The sequence below is a fragment of the Gallinula chloropus genome (genome assembly GCF_964237585.1).
Source record: "Gallinula chloropus genome assembly, chromosome: 2".
NCBI lineage: Eukaryota > Metazoa > Chordata > Aves > Gruiformes > Rallidae > Gallinula > Gallinula chloropus.
In genome coordinates, this window is record NC_140086.1 from 33,242,038 (window position 1) to 33,261,384 (window position 19,347).

Genomic DNA, 19,347 nt, shown 5'->3' on the forward strand with positions numbered 1-19,347 from the left:
TAAAAAAAAAAAATCTTTTCACAAGCATTGCTGACTCTGATTTCTGCCCACAGCATGTAACAAGATCCTCTTAAATTCTGATTTTTTCAATGGAAAACTTTTACAACTCCCAAACATATTCTGTTGCAGTAGTTTATTTTTTAAAAACATATTTTACTTAAACTGAGGCACTTCCATTTCACATGCACAACAAATAGATTCCAAAAATAAGAATGGCAATGCACTGCAAAAACAATCACTTTATTGGTGGGAGCTCAGTACAACTCTAGGAGTCTTTCTAATACGTTACACTGGGCTGCTTTCCTCTTCAGATATCAAATGGTACAGGTGGTATTTATTTGGACTAAGATTAGTTAGATTATGGCTGGTATCCTGAAATTCTTGCAGACAATAGTTTCTGTATCGGATCAAACATGTTGATTTCTGCTTTCCTCTGCCCCCTGTTCCCCCTCCATCTTCCCTACTCTTATTTTAACATCTGAAACTGGTTACTAACAAACTGGTAGGTGAATCTTTCCAATACTATGGAGACATGACACATCTAGTATATTTTTGCAAACTCCTACAGACTTCTTTTTTCTCTTCCCCCTTCCTTTTTTTTTTTTGTCAGTGTGATGTGGTGAATTAAATGCCAATCAACGGAAAAGTTACAAGCCTGTGACTGTATTTTCCCCCACTCTTCCCCAAGCCACAGTAAAAAATAAAATGTCAGCTCAAGCACATGTACGTTATGGATCATCACCTATGAAAACAAACATCATAATTAGCCTCATCAAAACTCTCAAAAAAGTTCAAAGGAAGAGATTCTTGAGTACCTCGAGCTCTCTATCCTTTCCTCCGGTATCTACATCTAAAATAATACACCTAAGCTTTGACCTCTACTCGAGCAAGGCTTTCCTGTGCCAGTCAGACAGCACACCCCCTGATAACATCCAAAAAAGGAAAAGGTGGTCCAGAATATTACCTTCTCACTGCCTCAGAGACCCAGATTTGCCACAGAAAAGGGGGGTGGAGAAGATTTTCACAATATAACACACAAGAGCACTTGCTAGAACAGGAGATGAAATTAAAGTCCTTGTTTTTTCTTATGTAAATCAAGTCACTATTTAGAGCACTTAGTATGCAACTGATGTTATTTCTAGAATTTAATCCCATGTTTATTAATAAAGCAGACAGGTCAACTCATAAATTAGCCTGCCTCCTTGCAAGGCAAACAGAGTTTTCCTTTCCATACAGCATACCTGGGGAGGAGTCTTACACCAGTTGGTCCATAATGGATAAAATTTATATTAATATAAAGGAGCAAGGAGAATCTGAAAGCCCCATTTTCTTTTGTCTAAATCCAGCACTGTCCAGTGTAGAATATTGTTCCTTGTAACTTGGATGTGTGAAGAACAGCAGGTTCTGCCTTTCAGCTTGCCTCATCAGCTGTGAGGTTTAATTTGAAGCACTTTTGCATTAAACTTACTTTTTTGCCAGCCCATCCTCACTAATGTTGCACCACCTAAAGCATTCAGCCACTACTCTCCCCCCAAGCTAGCCAAGCATATCAAGTGTGCCTGCAACACTCACAGCCTAATGAACAATGCACAAAAACAAAAGTAACAGCAAGACTCCTATTATCTGATCTTCCGTAAAACACAAAAACTGCCTTCTCTGGTACAGAGGAAGTGCCAGTAAGCCTGCAGGTGTGAGCCAGTTAAAAGAAAAGGCTTTGGCTAAATAGATTCTTTGACTGCCAGGGATTAGAGTCATGGCACCAGTGGTAACACACATCTTTTCCTTTAATTTACAAAATTTTCTCACGAGTTTGCAAGAGTTCACCCCATCAGGGGCTTTCTGAGGCCATTGAAATGTCTTAAGTTTTAATTAAGTTGGAGTTGTCAGAAGAAAGCTTTTTTGGCACAGAGTCAGGGTCATTAATTACTGCTATCTTTGTTTCTTTCAGAAAAAAGAACTCTACTGACTTGTTGGGTTACTTATACAGCCTACATTTTCTATCCTGCAGTCCTTATTCACCTCCAAGCAAGGCTTGATTAAGCAGTTTACCAATTACTTCCATCAATCTGATTTACAAATCCTATGGGTAATCTTAACTTCAGAAGCTTTTCTCTCTGCTGATTTGAGGTACAGTAGTAATGAAAGCAGCATTACTGTTAGAACCACAAAGCATTTTAAAATTCTAGATTTTCCATCCTAAATGGCACTTGAATCACATTCCTGATTTTATAATTTCGTACCCATCCTCTTATATGCTTGTAGCTGGTTGTCAGTTCTTATCAGACACAAGCCACACTGCATAAAGCTAAGCAGAATAAACATAATTATTTCCTTGCCATCTTGCAACTGCAGGGTAAAAGTTCATGTTTTCTATCAGTGAAATAAATACCTGCAAACAAGCTAGCGTTCAAATCACAGGACATGGTATCTGCATTTGATAACTTTATTGCTTGGTGCCATTTACCAAAAAATGTAAAAGTCCAGAACAATTAACTAAAATTGTTACCCCATAACAATTATTCACTGGCCTTAAGTAAAAGCTAATTTGTAGGCTTCATTTCTACCAGATGCATTTGCATCGTAAAAAAGCCAACACCTTAACTGGCACTAATTTGCTGCTTCATCAGAGTTTGAGATGCAGGGAATGTACTGTCTCCCTTGTTCCCTGAGATAATAGCCTCAAGGTTCAGTATGAAATATAATACTATATGGCAATGTGTTATATATCCATTCCATAGATAAAGTGAAGGTTTTGATTTCCATGTCTGTCCATTCTTTGCCTCTGCTGATCGCTAATTTCACATGCATGCACAATTAGCATATAGTGCTCTAAAAGACATACACCACAGTTTGATAATCACGTATTTTCAGATACCTGGAAAATTCTTGGGTTTATACAAAGTATTTTGCATAAATACCATTACCATTATTAGAAAGCTTGATAACTATATATCTTTCTAAATACACCACTTGTTCATTTAAATAAAGTTTGTTTTCTCAAGATCCTCAAATTCCTTGAAGACTGCAAAAGGCCTATGTTAAAACTACATATTTCGTTCTGTTTTTAATAAAAACATTGGCAAAATAATGTTTTTTCAGAAACCCTGACTTGGATTTCTGATTTATGGAGTATACTTTACCATTTTGAGCTACTCAGCTCAGCAAGTGGTTGCTCAGAGACTGCAAGACTTGAAATGTCTGTGGCATAGTATAAATTATTTTGATCCTCCCTTGGGTATTTACTTAATTTCTCACCCATTTACTGTACTTCGTTATAAAATGGCAGAAGCGAGATAGAAACTGTTATAAAGCTAGGAACACTACCAAGAACGTTAACCACCTCTGGGAAGTTACGATACCTGCAAGAGAGGCAATCCACTGCTAAGGAAACTACTTTGCTGCTATGCAGTACGTTTCTCTCTGTTACCTCCGTTTCCTAAATCCAACACCAAAACTAAAAATCCCATAGAAATGATGGTGGCTATCTATTTTGTAAAATATTGAAAACTACAAAGACATTGCAAAACTGTGTCAAAATTCTTATAAAAAAGCCATCTCTTTGTGGATTTTTATTTGTAAAAATTTTATTGTGACACTGATTGCCAAAGCACCACAGAATTGTATCAATCCTCGGTACGGTCTTCATTTTTTTCCACCTTAGTTAAGATCGTCTCTAAACATCAAAAGCAATCCACTCGATTTGTTTATGCCTACAGGATGAATCTACGTAGGGATACATAGTTGTTGCCATATCCCTGAATTCATTCTTCCCACACACAATCCCACTGCCTCCAGTTCAGACAATGTATACCTGCAACTTGTTGCTTGAAGTGGGAGACTGGAAGAACCGAAACTCAGGGACATAGTCTCCAGCCATTATGTTTTTAAGGTTGCAGGCTCCACCAGTGTGAGTTATGGTACCTGCACCTACAGCATTGGAAATGGACACTTCAGAACTTTGGTATATTTTTCCTCTCATCTAGTAAGGACATTACATAGCTTTTCAGAACTCTAGCTTACTTTTGTTATTTTTCCACTGTAGTTGAAAAATATATTTTAAATCCATATCTCTGTCTAAATAAATACACACAGAAATAAATACACTAATAAGAAAAGTCCTAACAGGCCCTTTAAGAGGCTTACATGTTTTATTCTACAGCTAAATATGCAATTCTGGCCCTTTTTAGCTTTGATGGGAAATGAGGAACTTGAATAGTCCTGTTCTGATCATAAATGGTGTGTGTGCACCAGCATATATGTTTTAAAAATCAGAAACCTTTACCTGAACACAATAAATCAAAAGCTGGTTTAACAAGCTGATCTAACAAGGTATTAAGATGCATATTCAACGGAGGAGGTGGAGACTCAAGCTCTGTAAATTGTTCAACACAAATGTGGCACAATTACTGTGATAAAAATGAAGAGTTTTACATATTTTCCAAACATTAATTTCAAATTCTACTTTTCACTCTGTGCTTAGTCCTTTATTTATAACCCTTAATTTGGTAGTTAGAAAAAACAAGTAACTACTGCTTCATTCAATACTGCTTGGAAATAATGGATTATTCTCTTACGATTTTGGTCCTTTGCATGATTTTTAGCTTGGTACCTATAAATATATAACCAGGCTACTTGACCTGAAGAGTCTCTCTCTCTGTCTTACTAAGTGCATTGCTAATATGTCAAAGTAAGGGTGGGAAAAAAACCAACATGCTAAAGTACCATTACATTAGTAGAACCACCTAAATGTGCTATTTGTTTCTTTATGAAATCTCATTTCTATTCTTTATCAAGCAACAGTTTATATGCCTTCGAGACAGGCTCACCTACCAGTAGCAAAACTGGTAGGTTTCGAGCATTCAACTGTATTGGCAGCTTCACTGAAGATCAACATGAAAGTATCTTTCCATGCTGATATTAAGTGATGCTTTTCTAAAGTAAGATAGAGAGCAGTATACCCTTTCATTTTTAAAAAAGTGAATTTTCTGTGACATTAGTAACTAAAAAAGTTTGTTTGTGGCTTCTATAATTGAAAAATTACTGAAATATACATTTCTCTATTTTGTTTTCTTATCAATATGTCAATACAAATACTTATACACTGTTCTCTTGGTGGGACATGACAAAATATAATGGATAACATCTAAATATTCCAAATTTTGTGAAGGACATGGGTAAAGGAGATATGCATATCTAGCAACCAGTGATCACACCTGACCTTGTATTAACTCTAGGTAGTAAACATACATTTGAACATATGAAAAGGAGCACTGGCAAAAAGGCCCAAGCAAATAGGACTTGGTTGGCTTTCTAGAATGACTAAAAGCAGAGAAAAACAGCTGGATTATAGAATTATAGAATTATAGAATTGTCGCGGTTGGAAGGGACCTCAAGAGATCATCGGGTCCAACCCCCCTGCCAAAGCAGCTGCCTAGGACATATCACTCAGATAGGCGTCCAGACATGTCTTGAATATCTCCAGTGAAGGAGACTCCACCACCTCCCTGGGCAGCCTGTCCCAGTGCTCTGTCACCCTCACTGTGAAAAAGTTCTTCCGCATGTTGGTGTGGAACTTCCTGTGCTCCAACTTGCAGCCATTGTCCCTTGTCCTGTCCCCACAGACCACTGAAAAGGGGCTGGCCATTTCCCCCTGCATCCCCTGCTTCAGATAATTATAGACTTTAATTAGGTGCCCCCTTAGTCTTCTCTTCTCAAGGCTGAACAGTCCCAGCTCACTCAGCTTTTCCTCATAGGGGAGATGCCCCAGGCCGTTAATCATCTTCGTAGCCCTTCTTTGGCCTCTCTCCAGGAGATCCCTGTCCTTTTTATACCAGGGAGCCCAGAACTGGACACAATACTCCAGGTGGGGCCTGACCAGGGCAGAGTAGAGGGGGAGGATCACCTCCTTTGACCTGCTGGCTACACTCCTCCAGATGCACCCCAGGATCCCATTGGCTCTCTTAGCCACCGAGGAACACTGCTGGCTCATGGCCAACCTGTCATCTACCAGGACCCACAGGTCCTTCTCCACTGAGCTCTTCTCCAGCAGGTCATCCCCCATCCTGTACTGATACAAATGGTTGTTCCTTCCCAGGTGCAAGACTTGCTTTTGTTGAACTTCATCCGGTTTCTTACTGTCCAGCTCTCCAGCCTGTCCAGGTCTCTCTGGATGGCAGCGCAGTGTTCCTGCGTGTCAGCCACTCCTCCCAGCTTTGTATCATCAGCGTACTTGCTGAGGGTGGATGCTATTCCCTCATCAAGGTCGCCAGTGAAGATACTAAACATGACCTGACCCAACACCGAGCCCTGGGGAACACCGCTAGTAACAGGCCTCCAGTGAGATTTTGCTCCACGAATCACAACCCTCTGGGCTCGGTCTGACAGCCAATTCTCAACCCAAATACAAATCAAAGGTTCTGCAGTACCCACACATGGCTGGAGCAACACCCGTACTATTAGCCACTGATTCATCCTCCTGTACCCTGCTCCAGGAGCCACTGTTCTGAAGGGAGGTGTTTGTGTATTTCTGCTTCTGCCAAAGACAGCCCTCTTTCAGGAGAGCACATTTAGGTAAAACTGTGTATGTCACCTATGCAAACTGCAAAGTAAATGCTGAGGTTTCACTATCCGACTACATTAGACTGGGGCGTGTATATTAGTATATAAGTATATATATATTTACATAAGTATAATGTGACCTTTGACTGAGTGGCTGAAAATACTCAAACTGTAAATGTGGAGAAAATTTAAATGTATAGGTAAGGACAAGCATGTTCTAAAATGTTCTTTTCTTCTGGGTAGTCTTCTTTCACCTAATATCTCAGGGAAAAAAAAAACCCAAACCTAATACACCTTACTGCAGATCACCTTGCAGTGAACTGAACCACTTGGGCTAGGGGCAGTTTATTATGGTTAGTTCAGTGCCAAGATGTCACAGTTAACAAAATATCTGACCCAGAAAAAACCCCTGAAATTAACATGTTTGATGTGCAAAGATATTTGGTTAAACAATAACTACTGTTCATTTTCCTTGCCTTGTACAGAAACATGAAATTTAAAGCTGAAAAGGACAGCATTCATCCATCCGTGCAGAATGACTTCCTATTATATGCTTCAAAATTCATTGTCCACTCTCATTTCACTATGAGAGAGACTCCAATTACCACATCTATTCATATCTATTATTGTTTTATGACATGCTTAAAGTTGTGTGCAATATTGCATCTTATCTTAGTCTGTAGAAGGGGTCTATCCCATTTCTGTACTATAACATGATGCAAGAAAGAACAGAACTTTTGTGGAGGGCGATCAGTGGATTGTCATATCACATCGCAAACTCATACCTAATTTGGTACCCACTATCACGCCTAGGCCTTTTTTCAATATCAACTCTCTACAAACATCTAGCTCCTGCTGAGTATCTGCATTTTGCATTATTATTTCAGCAGATGTATCAGATTCCATTTGCCAGGTTGAATCCCATTTTATGATTTCCTGTCCATATTTCTAACCTGTCCTCACTTCCTTTTATATCTTCACACTCTGCCCTCGCTGGTGTTGGCAACACTTCCCAGTTTTAGTACAACCTGCAGATTTAATGAATGGTCTGTTTACCTCCCCTTCCTTAATCACATGATCAACAAATTAAGTCTTTCACTCACATCTGCAGAACACCTCTAGACACCTCACTCCGTCTCCAAAATTTAACTTGCACTCCAGCAAGTAACCAAATGGAAAATTCAAATGGCAATATTGGTACCTTCAAATTCATCTCAACCACCAAAATTTCTTGCAAAATTCTTTATCTCTCCCTTCATTTCAGCAAAGATCCATGGACTTATTTACCCCCCTTTTTATTTTTTTAAATCAGTTTCCAAATATCTTTGCCTAATTTTCTGCTTCGATTCATTTAGTCACCTCACTATGCCATATCCTCTACAAGCTGCATTCCTGTGTTTCCTCAGGAAATGGTCCAAGGTTCACTTGGATCTTCTGCACCCATGTTCTCCTCCATCTGTCTCAGAGAGCTGGAAAAAGTGAAAGGAGTTCCACCAGATGGTATTATCCCTCCTTCTTCCTAGACCCTTAGAAGCCCCTGGGTGAACCCTCTTGGGACCAGGTGTTGGGAATAGTAACAGGGAGAGGCAGATCAAACTCTCCTCCCAAGGCACCCGTGAGAAAGCAAGCCTGGAAGACCACTTCTGTTATTTTATCTGCATGATCTTTTCTTCCCATACTGTGTGAGTGGGTGTTTAGTTCAGGAACAAACTATGGTCAAGAGCTGTTTGAAACACAGCTCCATCTTATTCATCTCTACATGACGCAGTTGGAGGGGCCAGGAAACAGAAAGCAAGTAGCACCTGTCTGGATATTCTTGGCCTCGTGGAAATGCCTTTGGGCTTAGCAAGTGGAGACAAGAGAAAGTATGGGGTAAAACCTTCAGCATCAGAGCAATAATATTCGTTATCTTATTTCTTAATCATTGTTATTACTTCAGACCACAAATCTTTATGCAATCATGAAGATATGTACATACAGAGAATGAACAACAACAACAAAAAAAACCCCCAAAACCCCACCACTGTATTCCAACTGTTCTCATACTTCAAACCAATTTACCTTCAGGTCATCTTCAACAAAGACATATCAAGTCGCAAGTTAAATTGTTCTGGGGTAAGGATGGCTTCTTGCAGCTTTGGTAAAGCACCTATCACACCACTAGGTTTTATAAATAACAACAGGCAGCCCTATGGTAATTACCAGAATTACTTTTTTTCTTTCATTAAAGATTGGTATTAGATTTGCTTTTTCCCTATGCTATGATAATTCCTCAATTGTACTTTACTTTTCAAAAATAATTACTAGCGATTATGTAAATTCATTATCTATGTCTCTTAAGACCATACTACGCTTATCATCCAGACCTGCTGATTTGCATTTATTCCATTTTTTCTAAGTATTGCCTTGCTCTTTTTTTTTTTATCAACAAGTATTTTGAAAAGGTCTTAATTACTTGATCTATTATGTCCTTACTCCTTTTATTGTTCTTGTCAGAGACTGATTTTGAAAGTAGCTCAGTGCATCAGCCATTTCAGAATCAGCTTTCATTTTGTCACCTTTTTCATTTATTATTGAGCTTGCTTTTTCATTCCATTATTTCTTTTTTTTCTCCAATATATTTGAAATGCTATTCTTATTTCCCCTGGCTCCTTTGGCTAGTATTAACTCATTCTGCTTTTGCATTTCTTTTAACTTTTTCAAGTATTAAGAGTTTTAATTTTCCCGGTTGTTTCCCTCTTTCATTTTTGCCCTGAGAGAGATCTGGCATCCATAGATCTTTGAGCAGCCCCTGGTGAAACTAGAACAGCTTTTCCTTATTCCATATATTTTCATCTTTCTCAAAACTATAGTTTAGTGCCTTTTAGAGAGAGGAGCTAGAAAATGTGATTGGGAATACCTGATCGCTATTTTCAACTGTGACTGAACTGGAAAACATAACAAACAATTTGACAATCCCATGACTGTTTCTCATCAGTAAAACCTGTATATTATCTATGCCTTCAGAGGACTGTGCTAACATTTATTTAATATCATTATATCCTTCGACTTTCTCAGATGTCATAAACATGGGGACTGTTATGATTTTATGGGATTCTACAATTGTTAAGTTCCAGAAGGGGAGAAATAGGCCAAATTCTTTCCTCCCTTTCACACTCAAACACCTTGAAGAACCTACAATGTCAGTCTAGCTCAAAGTAACAAAAGGCGGGGGTTTCTCAGGTTACTATATATGAATAAGATTTTAAACACTCCTTTGTGTACATTGGGTGTGATTTTCTATCTGATCTGCAGTGGTTAGCTGCAAAGTATTCAAATACCTAACATGTTTGGCCATTTCCTCTATTTACAGACACGGCTTAAGATTTGGTGTAGTTTAGAGTGCTACTGTCCTTATGGCTAGAAAAAGCATATCATAGTAAAATTCCATCCATCAAATTTTTTTTGACAAATGAAAAATTGTTACTTGCAAGGCTATGGAATTATTAGCTCTGAATTATTAAGTAAACAATAACCTGTTTTCTGAATAATTTGATCAATTTCTAACTTTGTTGCCACTACTGAACTGCTCAAATGTGTGCACAAGTACAGCAGCAAGAACACAACAGCCTTTGTGGAGGAGGAAAATCGAATGGGATCATAAAATCTTGTGCTGTAATAATTAAGTTGTTAGTCAAGAACAGCAGAAGTAGTCTCAGAAACCAACTCATCTCTTTCCTATTTTTATCTAGTCCTTCACTCAACCTCCAGCTTTGGAAGAAAAATAAAGCCAAAGTTGAAAATTTAAATGCTAATTTTGAATTTATGGCTATCCAAATCCCATGTGTTAAAAAAACCAAACAAACAAACCCCCAAAACAAACAAAAAAAACCACCACCACCACAACAACAGATTAAATTGGTATACCCCAGTGAGAGTTAATGTCCTGATCACTCTTCCCCTCTTGAGCTCTCTGCTTTTCCAGGTGGCTGCAGTGAGATCTCTTGCAGTAATGGAGTACTCCAATCTTTGATACTTAATTGTACTGGATTACTGTTTGGCAATGAACCAACTGGTTGGCCTGGGGACAGATCATTTTATTTAACGGCTCATCACCAGAACCTCACCCGCATGCAAACAGAAATCACCATTCTGCTGCTGCCAAAAAACTGTAAGAACACAGGAGGCTAATCACACCTGGGAGACACTTGTCTAATGACATATGCAGGTAAATGACCACTTAAAAAAATGAAGGACAAAAGGCCAAAAACCACTAGAAAACTTGAAACAGTGGAAACCTAAAAATCCACAGTAAAGAGATGCCTTTATCTAAAGGGAAAATCAACTAAACCCAAAACAAGTATGGTTTTTTCATGGTTAATTACCATTACACTTACAATAACTTGTTACTTACTGTTTGTGTAATTTAGGTTTGAGGGGGGAATATGTGAAGAGTCTTTCTCCAAAAAAGTTTCAGGGAAATAATTTATGAGAGCTCACAGATAACAGCCTTTAGATTTGACATTTTGATTTCTATAATAAATTGTTTTATTTAAAAAGTAAAACATCATGTAAATTAATTCATCCCTCAAGCAACATGTAGAAATGCCTCAGACATGTTTCAACAAACGCTCAGTCTTCAGCTATGTTCATTATAATGTTCTACTATGATAATAAGTGCTCTGTAAATCAATAAGTAAAACTACACAGTGCCCGATTTAGACATGCAGCTTCCGTCTCCTCTCGTCCTTAGCAGAAGCAAATGGCATTAGTACTGTTGTGTCCTCTCCTCTGTTGTGACTGCGGAAAGATTATGAAAGGCATTTCATATGACTGCTTATGAAAGACATGCAGCAGGGCGGTGAAAAGTTTTATGGGGGTTGTAGTGAATATCAACAGTTCCAAGGGAAGGAGAAAAATAGGTGTCAAGCATGATTGTTTTCATCTCCAAGTAAACAGGTGAGTGAGGAAAAAAACCTAAATCTTACAAACTAGCAGAATCCCAGTTCTTTCTCCCTCCTTTTCCCCCTTCAAATTAGCAACCAGTTTCTTTATTGTTAAATCAATTTTATCATTAGGCTTGCTGGAAAAACAAAAAATTACACTAAATTCTCCTTTTTTTTCTTTTCTTTTTAATGCCTGTCAGCACAAAGTTTTTTGGCTTTTGTTCTCTTTTACAAGCTGCAAAAACTCCGTTCAGAAAGATGGTCTGAATATTACAAAACCAACGAGGAAGAAGATAATTTCTTGTCACCAAGAGTTCCAAGAATACTAAATAGCATCGGGTCAGCCTGACTTTGTTTACCATCTACCTCATTCTAGCCTTCCCCTTTCATAGGTGCTGCTTGCTGCAAAGTCAGTAAAGTTTTTTTCCTTAAGTACCATGTACATTTCAGATTGAAGGAAACAAGTAGATTTTAAAACACAAAAAGGAGTTTGTTATGCAAACATGAATGTAAAATACCACATATAAGCAAATACAGTGCATATATATTTACTGTAGCCTATGTATCACAAACATACATAAGAGGGAGCATGTTCATAGATTTGCAGATACCAAATTTCTATAAATCACTCTGCACTAACCTAACAGGAAACAGTGTTAGGCAGCCATGTGACAAAGCATGTCCTCATAGCGTGACGTGTTTACATGTCTTAATGCACATACACAGAAAACAGGTGTGTATTTATGTGCAAACACAAAATCAATGGTGCAACACATGGCATGTCCTGATACTCCAATTAATGTCTTAAACTTGACCATGTTAAATATCATAGCTATTCTATCATCCAGTCAAAACAAAGAGCTGAAATGATGAAAAGTTCATAGATGAGTCCCTTAAAATGCATATTTACAGTAAAAATGATTGAACATACAGTAGCAACAATCAGGACCACTGAACAGAACCTTGCATAGAGCAACATGGAAATACAGCAAACAAATTGCCTTCTACTGCTGCCAATAGTAATATGGTAAACGTGATAGCTATTTTCTACAAATAAAGCTAAAATTACCTTTTGGGCCACATTCAGTCTGTACTATTTTGTAATTTACTTTACATGATAATCATTTCACTGGAAGCCTGAATTTTTCTTAATTTACCATATAGGATGAGTTAAGTATAAAAACACCAATGAGCACAGACAATGAATTATCTGGGGTTAGAAGCAAAAGTTCTATTAGGAAGCTAATTCTTTGAACACTGGCTCACATGATTTTAAATGACTTAAACATCTGTACAAGAAACAAATAAATCCCGAAGGGTCAAATCCTGCAGTTTTTACTCAGGCAAAATTCCCATGGACTCCTGGGATTTGACCCTTAGTTGGGAATATACACAGGTTCAGACCATCTTTTTCAAGCTCAAATGTGGAAATTCTCTTTGGACCAGAGAAGTCCTCAGGGAAGGACTTTCTGATACCACAAGCATCCAAGACACCAGTCTGGGCTAATCACTAACAGGTTACCATCTCTGAAAATAATGCTGTCTAACAGCAGAGGAATGTGTAGTCTGGTTCTCATAAAATTTCAAACCTGGGACAAAACAGAAGAATCTGGTAGAGCTACCTCTTTTTTCATCTGAATTAATAACACATTATCAGTTTGGTAAGAAAATATGAACTGTTATTATCAAGCTTCCAGATATACAATGAAACTTGGAAGCAAATGTAGCAGTAAATATTTGCTACTGCATATTCACGGTAAATGCTGAATATTGAATACTTATTCTTCAGTATCGTTACACTTTATCAATACTTTATGGATTATGCCGTTATGAAACTGTAAAATCATTTTAGATTTCAACATTCTTTGAAAAATAAAAAGTCACTACAACACAGAATAATCAACAGTAAGTCTATGTTCAAGAAAATAACATATCCTTTCTTAAGAAAGACAAGAAGTTCACCTAGCATACAAAGGTAAAGCCCAATTTCTAATCAATGAAAATCCATTCGCTTTAAAAAATTGTGACCAAAAAAAAAAATTGACCCAGTTTATCAGGACCTTGTGTTTGTTCCTGCTGTTTTCCAAAAAAAACCAGTCTCTGATTGTTCTGGGGTGGAATTTCAGTTTTAGAAGCTTGACTTTATGACAGTGCAGGCCAAATTTTCACAAAGAGTGAACAAAGCAGACTAGTATCTGCAGGTGCTCAGCATCTCTGCAAACGCAGAGGTAAGGTATATGAACCAGGGCATCCACATTAAGCTGCTTCTTTTGAACAGCTGGTACAAAGTGCTGGCAAACTTTAGCTGGCCACCTTGCCAGGCTGATAGATTTATATATTCATCCACAGGAGAAAGAGCTCAGGGTAGTAGATGCCCCGCAAAGTGAAGGGGAAGTTTGTCACCTGGGGAAAGCATGCAGAGATCAGAAGATCTAAGTACTGCTGCAGAAACTCGGCTCACGGCAGGCGTCTTAATTCCACTTACAGGGGGTTCTTGCTGGCTACAATGTCCTGAGGACCCACAGACTTGAATTTTTCACAGCTCTATTCCTTTTTCTTGGGAATCCTTACAGATTTAGGGGGAAAGGTGTTATTAAACATTCTTTTGCTATCACACATACCGCACATGTCTAATGCCTCCCCTGAAAGAGATCCTAGATGTGCACAGCAATCAACGTGAGGTTTCAGTATTAAAAAGGATGGTTTATACTAAGTCTCTGTGCCTCAGAAAGGGAAGGGGCAAAAATTTCATAACCATAGAAGCACATCTGCAAAGACTCAATGCACAAATTTCAGATCTGGTAGAGGAAAACTATGTAAGGGAAGCAACATTAAAAGTATTTTCTGACAGAGGGCAAAAAAATAAATATTTTTTTATTTAAAAGTTATTTTTAAATATTATAAAGTTGTCCTGATTACTTACTCCTAGTTATTATATTGTTTTATCCTGCTGAATATAAAAATAAAAGGAACAAAATCACTCCCCATAAACAAAATAGAGGAAAAAAAAAAAGTAATGGCAAGTGATTCCCACTTTATCATTCTGCCTGGAATTTCTATTACAGAAACACAAAAGTCTGATTTATTTTTAAAGCATTTTAAACACATACCAACATTACTTGGAAACAGGCCAGATAAAAAAATTCCATCAGAACTGACACCCTACAAACACATGTTACCAGTAACCGCTATTGAGCCTAAAGAAATAAATGAAATGCTATACCTTTGGCAATGCAACACTTGGTGCTTTGTCAAAGATTCATAGCAGCAAGGTATATATCTACTTTAAATATACAGTAAGCTCGGGACTATGTATTAAACACATATCCCCCACCACCCCGCCCCCTACGCCCCCCCTCGTTTTTTAAGAGAAGTCTTTTGTCCCACAATTTTTAAAATTAATTTAAGCTCTTTTATAAACTGAAACACTATGAAACTTGTATTCCATAGCTGACAAAAAATCATGACTATGAATTCTCAGAAAATCTAATCCTTGCAAAAACAAGCTTTTCCTGACTGCTATTTAAACAGTCTAGCTTTAAGAACAGGAGAGAAAGAGTATAGGTGATGGTACTTTGATGTGAGAGAATATTTTCTTGAAAACGTTATCTCTAAGAGAAGCTATAGAAAGGTTTCTTAAGGTTCTGAGTATCTCTAGAAAATCATGGCCTTAACGGCCTTCATCATAATTTTCCTCATTTAGAGGAAAGAAATGCAAATTTGATATAAACAAGGTTGGTTTCTGGGGTTAAAAGCTGCCTACAATACCCATGTCAACTGCATTTTTGCCTGCTCCATAACAAAACAGCCCCAAACACATAGCAATTCTCAAAACAGGCAGCCATGTTTCTGTAAAACACCACCAAGTGCACTTACAGAGTGTCTTACAGCAAGCACATGGGTAGACTTAAAACACATGAAGATCTTGTATTTAGGGGTAATTTAGACTCATGGTCATTACCAGAATGTTTCCATGGGAAGCAAAGAAATAATAATAAATAATAAAATAAAGACCAGGTATCTTGTGTAAATAAAGCTTCGACTCAGTTGCTAAGAATGTAAACTCATCAAAAGACTGAGAGCAAATTTCATCTCTCTCAACTTGTACCTTTTGTGCTGGCATTTGAATACTGTGTGTGGAATACACCCACGGAAGTCTGGAGTCAAATGTCACATTTATACCCCTCCTTAGCAAACATGCCGGAAAAAAAATCCTACTCCACTGCTACAACATGTGGAGGCATGAGAACTGAGATTTTACAGCAAAAGATACAGGCATGAAGGACTTTAAGGGTAAAGCCATGGATATTCAAACAGGCTTGCATATGGACCAGTAGGTAAAAATCACATGCATCCCTGGTGTTGAGGGAAGGTGTTAATTTTTAAATCTGTTCACTAGCCTAAAGGTGCAAGGAGGGATGGCCTTTGTCCTGCTCAGCTTCTCACAGTAAATGATATCACCTTTTAGGAATTTTTTTCTGGTAATGAAAGCCACGGTGGGCCAGAGGGAGAGAGTAAGGGACATCTGGATCCTCTTCTGGAATGACAATTAGGCAGTGGTCCATATTAACAACAGGCAGCCAGTAAAATCATCCAGGCTCATGCATCAGATATAAAGTGATTACCTTCAAATATTGATTTTACAGCGAGACCGGTCCCAGAGGTTATAATGGTTGTTGCTTGTTTCTAAGTGGACAGGTTTCTGAGCACTGGAAGTGAACTCCGCAAGGAGCTATTACTTCCCAACAAATATTTCATGCACTTTTGGTGGTTAGTGCCATGGAGACTATCCCAACAATCAGTGCCTCTAAGGGATTAGAAGAAATTATTAGGCCAAAGTGTTTTTTGTTCCTCCCTTTCCCCATCTTTTATGTCACAGTGACTTTGGACATTGTGCTAGGAGACTTAAAGTTCTCCAATTACTCTAATAAGGTCAGTGAGTCATGCAGCTCTCCTACTGCCTGAAGAAATTGGGGTTTGGATAAGTGCTAATGGTGTAAAGCTCAAGATAGGACAAGGTTGCACTTGTTCACCACAGCACATAGAGAAATGCAGAGATGCATTCTGGAGCTGGATGAACATACCCACTCTGAGGTTTTTACACTTGTAATAAATGGATGTTTGGGGATACAGCACATCTGGGCATCCAGAAGTCAGGCACAAACGCATGCTTTTCATCCTTGCTCTGTGTGCTTCTGTGTGGCACTCATCGCTGTGGTTTATCTCTTCCTCCAGAAAAATATTACCTGAATGCAGCCTTTCCCCAAATCTATGCCAAATCTGAGCCACCCCTGACAGACTTGTGTCTGTAAGGATGCCAACGACAACCTAAAGCAGACTAAGCCAGCAGACACAGTTGCTCGAGCCTCTGACAGCAGCAGCCTGTGGCAGGGCCGGGACTTGGTGCAGAGCCTGGCTCCATCACATAGGCCTGCTCCTCTGAACCTCGCTCGCGCCGTAGGCACCTACCATACAATCAACCCTAATGCCCTCAAACGAACATCTCTTGTGCACTTCCTTCAAGGGCTACAGTAATGTTTTCTACTTATGGCCACTTGTGAAGACCACTGAAAAATGGCAGCTAGTGCTGAAAGAAGCTGCCCACTTAGTTAGCAAATTTTCTCGCAGATAGCACTTATGCTCTTGACACTGCAGCTGCTACTAGTTCCTATCTATGTGAATCTTTAAGCATTTCTTTAGATGAGGATTTCTAACATGTCAGAGCATGTTTCCTAGCACAACTTAAAAGCCTTTAACTCAGCTAGGTTGTGTTAAACCTTCAGAGAAATCTTAGGTTTCGACTTGACTAGCTTCTAATATAAAAGTTTACATTAATTCACACTTAAAGTGCTCTAGCTAACACATTCACATCACAGCCACTAATTAAATATTGGCTTCTGCACACTGCCTTAGTTTCTGCCTCTACTTCCTGACTGTGTCCAACAGCAGGTTCCAGGTAAGGTTTGTAACTCTGGGCATTATGAGCTGGCATCAGTGGAAGTCCCTTGACTACAGGGTTTAGCTGCCCTAACAAAAGCCAAGGTTGCTAATTTCTGTGAGGTACCAAATTATCCATTGCATCAACCATCCTCCCACAGAAAATGGAGAGAGATGAGAAATCTATAGGCCTTCTACTTGTGGAATTTACTTCATTCTTTTGCTCTATACAATTTAACAAAATTGTACTTATAAGTTCCTACTGTTTGGTCTTAAAAAAATCATAAGCAGGATACAAGAAAAAGGCTCCATTTTCTATTTTCAGGTTAGAAACTCAGGACAGCGTGCTTTGCACTGGCAGCAATCTTCATTTTGGATATAATACAAAGTTACAAACTTTTACTGTCTAACGACCATTACTAATTATTCCATAAAATACAAGCCATTTGAAACTACTGTTGGTCTGTTAGGTACTTTGGGCTAACATAGCTTCAGGTACTTATATATTAGGCCGCTCACTTATTTACCCCAGTACATATTGCTTTAATTTGAGTTAACAGCACTGCAATATATAAAGAATGTCCCTGACACTCAGATGAAAGATTTGACTGAAGCATCGCAAAAACACGTTGAGCAATCAACACCAACACAGAGTTAAAATAGCTTCTCTTTTTCACATAGGACATCCCTGCTGACATCTTAAGCCTAATATAACATGAAATTAGCAGAAAACATCAAGAAAAATCCACCTCCAGAAATGTCATCTGTAACACAGTGTGATCCTCTAGATGTACTCCATTAACACGTACAAACTTTTAGAAAGTATAATATAATCTTTGATAGAGGGATATCCTGACGCTTTTTGAAATATGCTAGTAAATCTAGCATAAACAAAAACTGCTAAAATGACTTATTGGTATGCAAAATTACCATTGTAATAAGCAGTAAAATACTATATGCATCTCAGCTACCTCTGAGAATAGGATAGCATGTAATATCCCTATTCCTTGGCCTTTTTTGGTGTGCACTTTCACAAACTTTCAGGTGCATATCTGTAAAGCAGGACAAAAACAACACTGTTCAGGTCTCTACTGAGCAGCAATGAAGATGTGACTGCATTTTTACTGTGTGGTATGTTCTTTCCCTTTCAATGCAAGTAGGGATATTAATAAAACACTAAGTGAAATCTGTGTAGTTTCTGGATTTTACAGAACTGTTTGGGAATGATAAGGATACAAAGCAGCTTCTCACTTTTATATGGTCTATGGAAGGACCAGACATGATCGCAAACTTTTATCCTCAAGTTAAAAAGCCCATTTTTTTTCTTTTCCCCTGAGGCACCTCAAGGCCACAAACCATCCCAAAGATAGAGACAGAGAACTATAAACACACATTCATTTGCTTCTTGAGGAAATTCATCTGTAAATAACAATTAGATGCTTTAGGAGTTTCCTGACATACCACGTGCAGCCATGTCTAAGGCCATAGTAGAAACAAAGTTGGTGATAGGTGACATTTTTATTTATTTATGTATTGTTCATGTTGTTATTCAGCTCTCACAATATCCGTGATGATCCATGTTCTGACAACTGTATCAGTTTGGGTAACACCTTACTCTCCAGAGAACATCAAAATACTTGAAAGATCTGTCACAGAAGGAAGTATTCTTTGTAAGACTACAGAATAGGGTCCTTGGATGATGACTCACTGGGCAGGAATGTAGTGCGTTACTGTTATCCGTTTACCATTTAACGATACAGGCTTTCACATACAGCTCATACCGGGGCGTTCTACATCTTCAATGCGAAGAATCTCAAATTAGCTACAAAATTATTGAGTTCTTCAAGCTGCCATGCTAGTTAAAATCTGCAAAACTAGAAAAAAGTGGCATACGGATATTAAAGCAATCAGTCTGATGGCCTGACCT

The 19,347-nt window shown here is 38.3% G+C and overlaps 1 protein-coding gene across 2 annotated transcripts in view; it reads right to left on the bottom strand.

The window, feature by feature from the left end:
• Positions 1-19,347, bottom strand: part of ZFHX4 (zinc finger homeobox 4) — a gene marked incomplete at both ends in the record, with an annotated part of 126,103 nt that overhangs the window by 73,707 nt on the left and 33,049 nt on the right. The window lies entirely within an intron of this gene.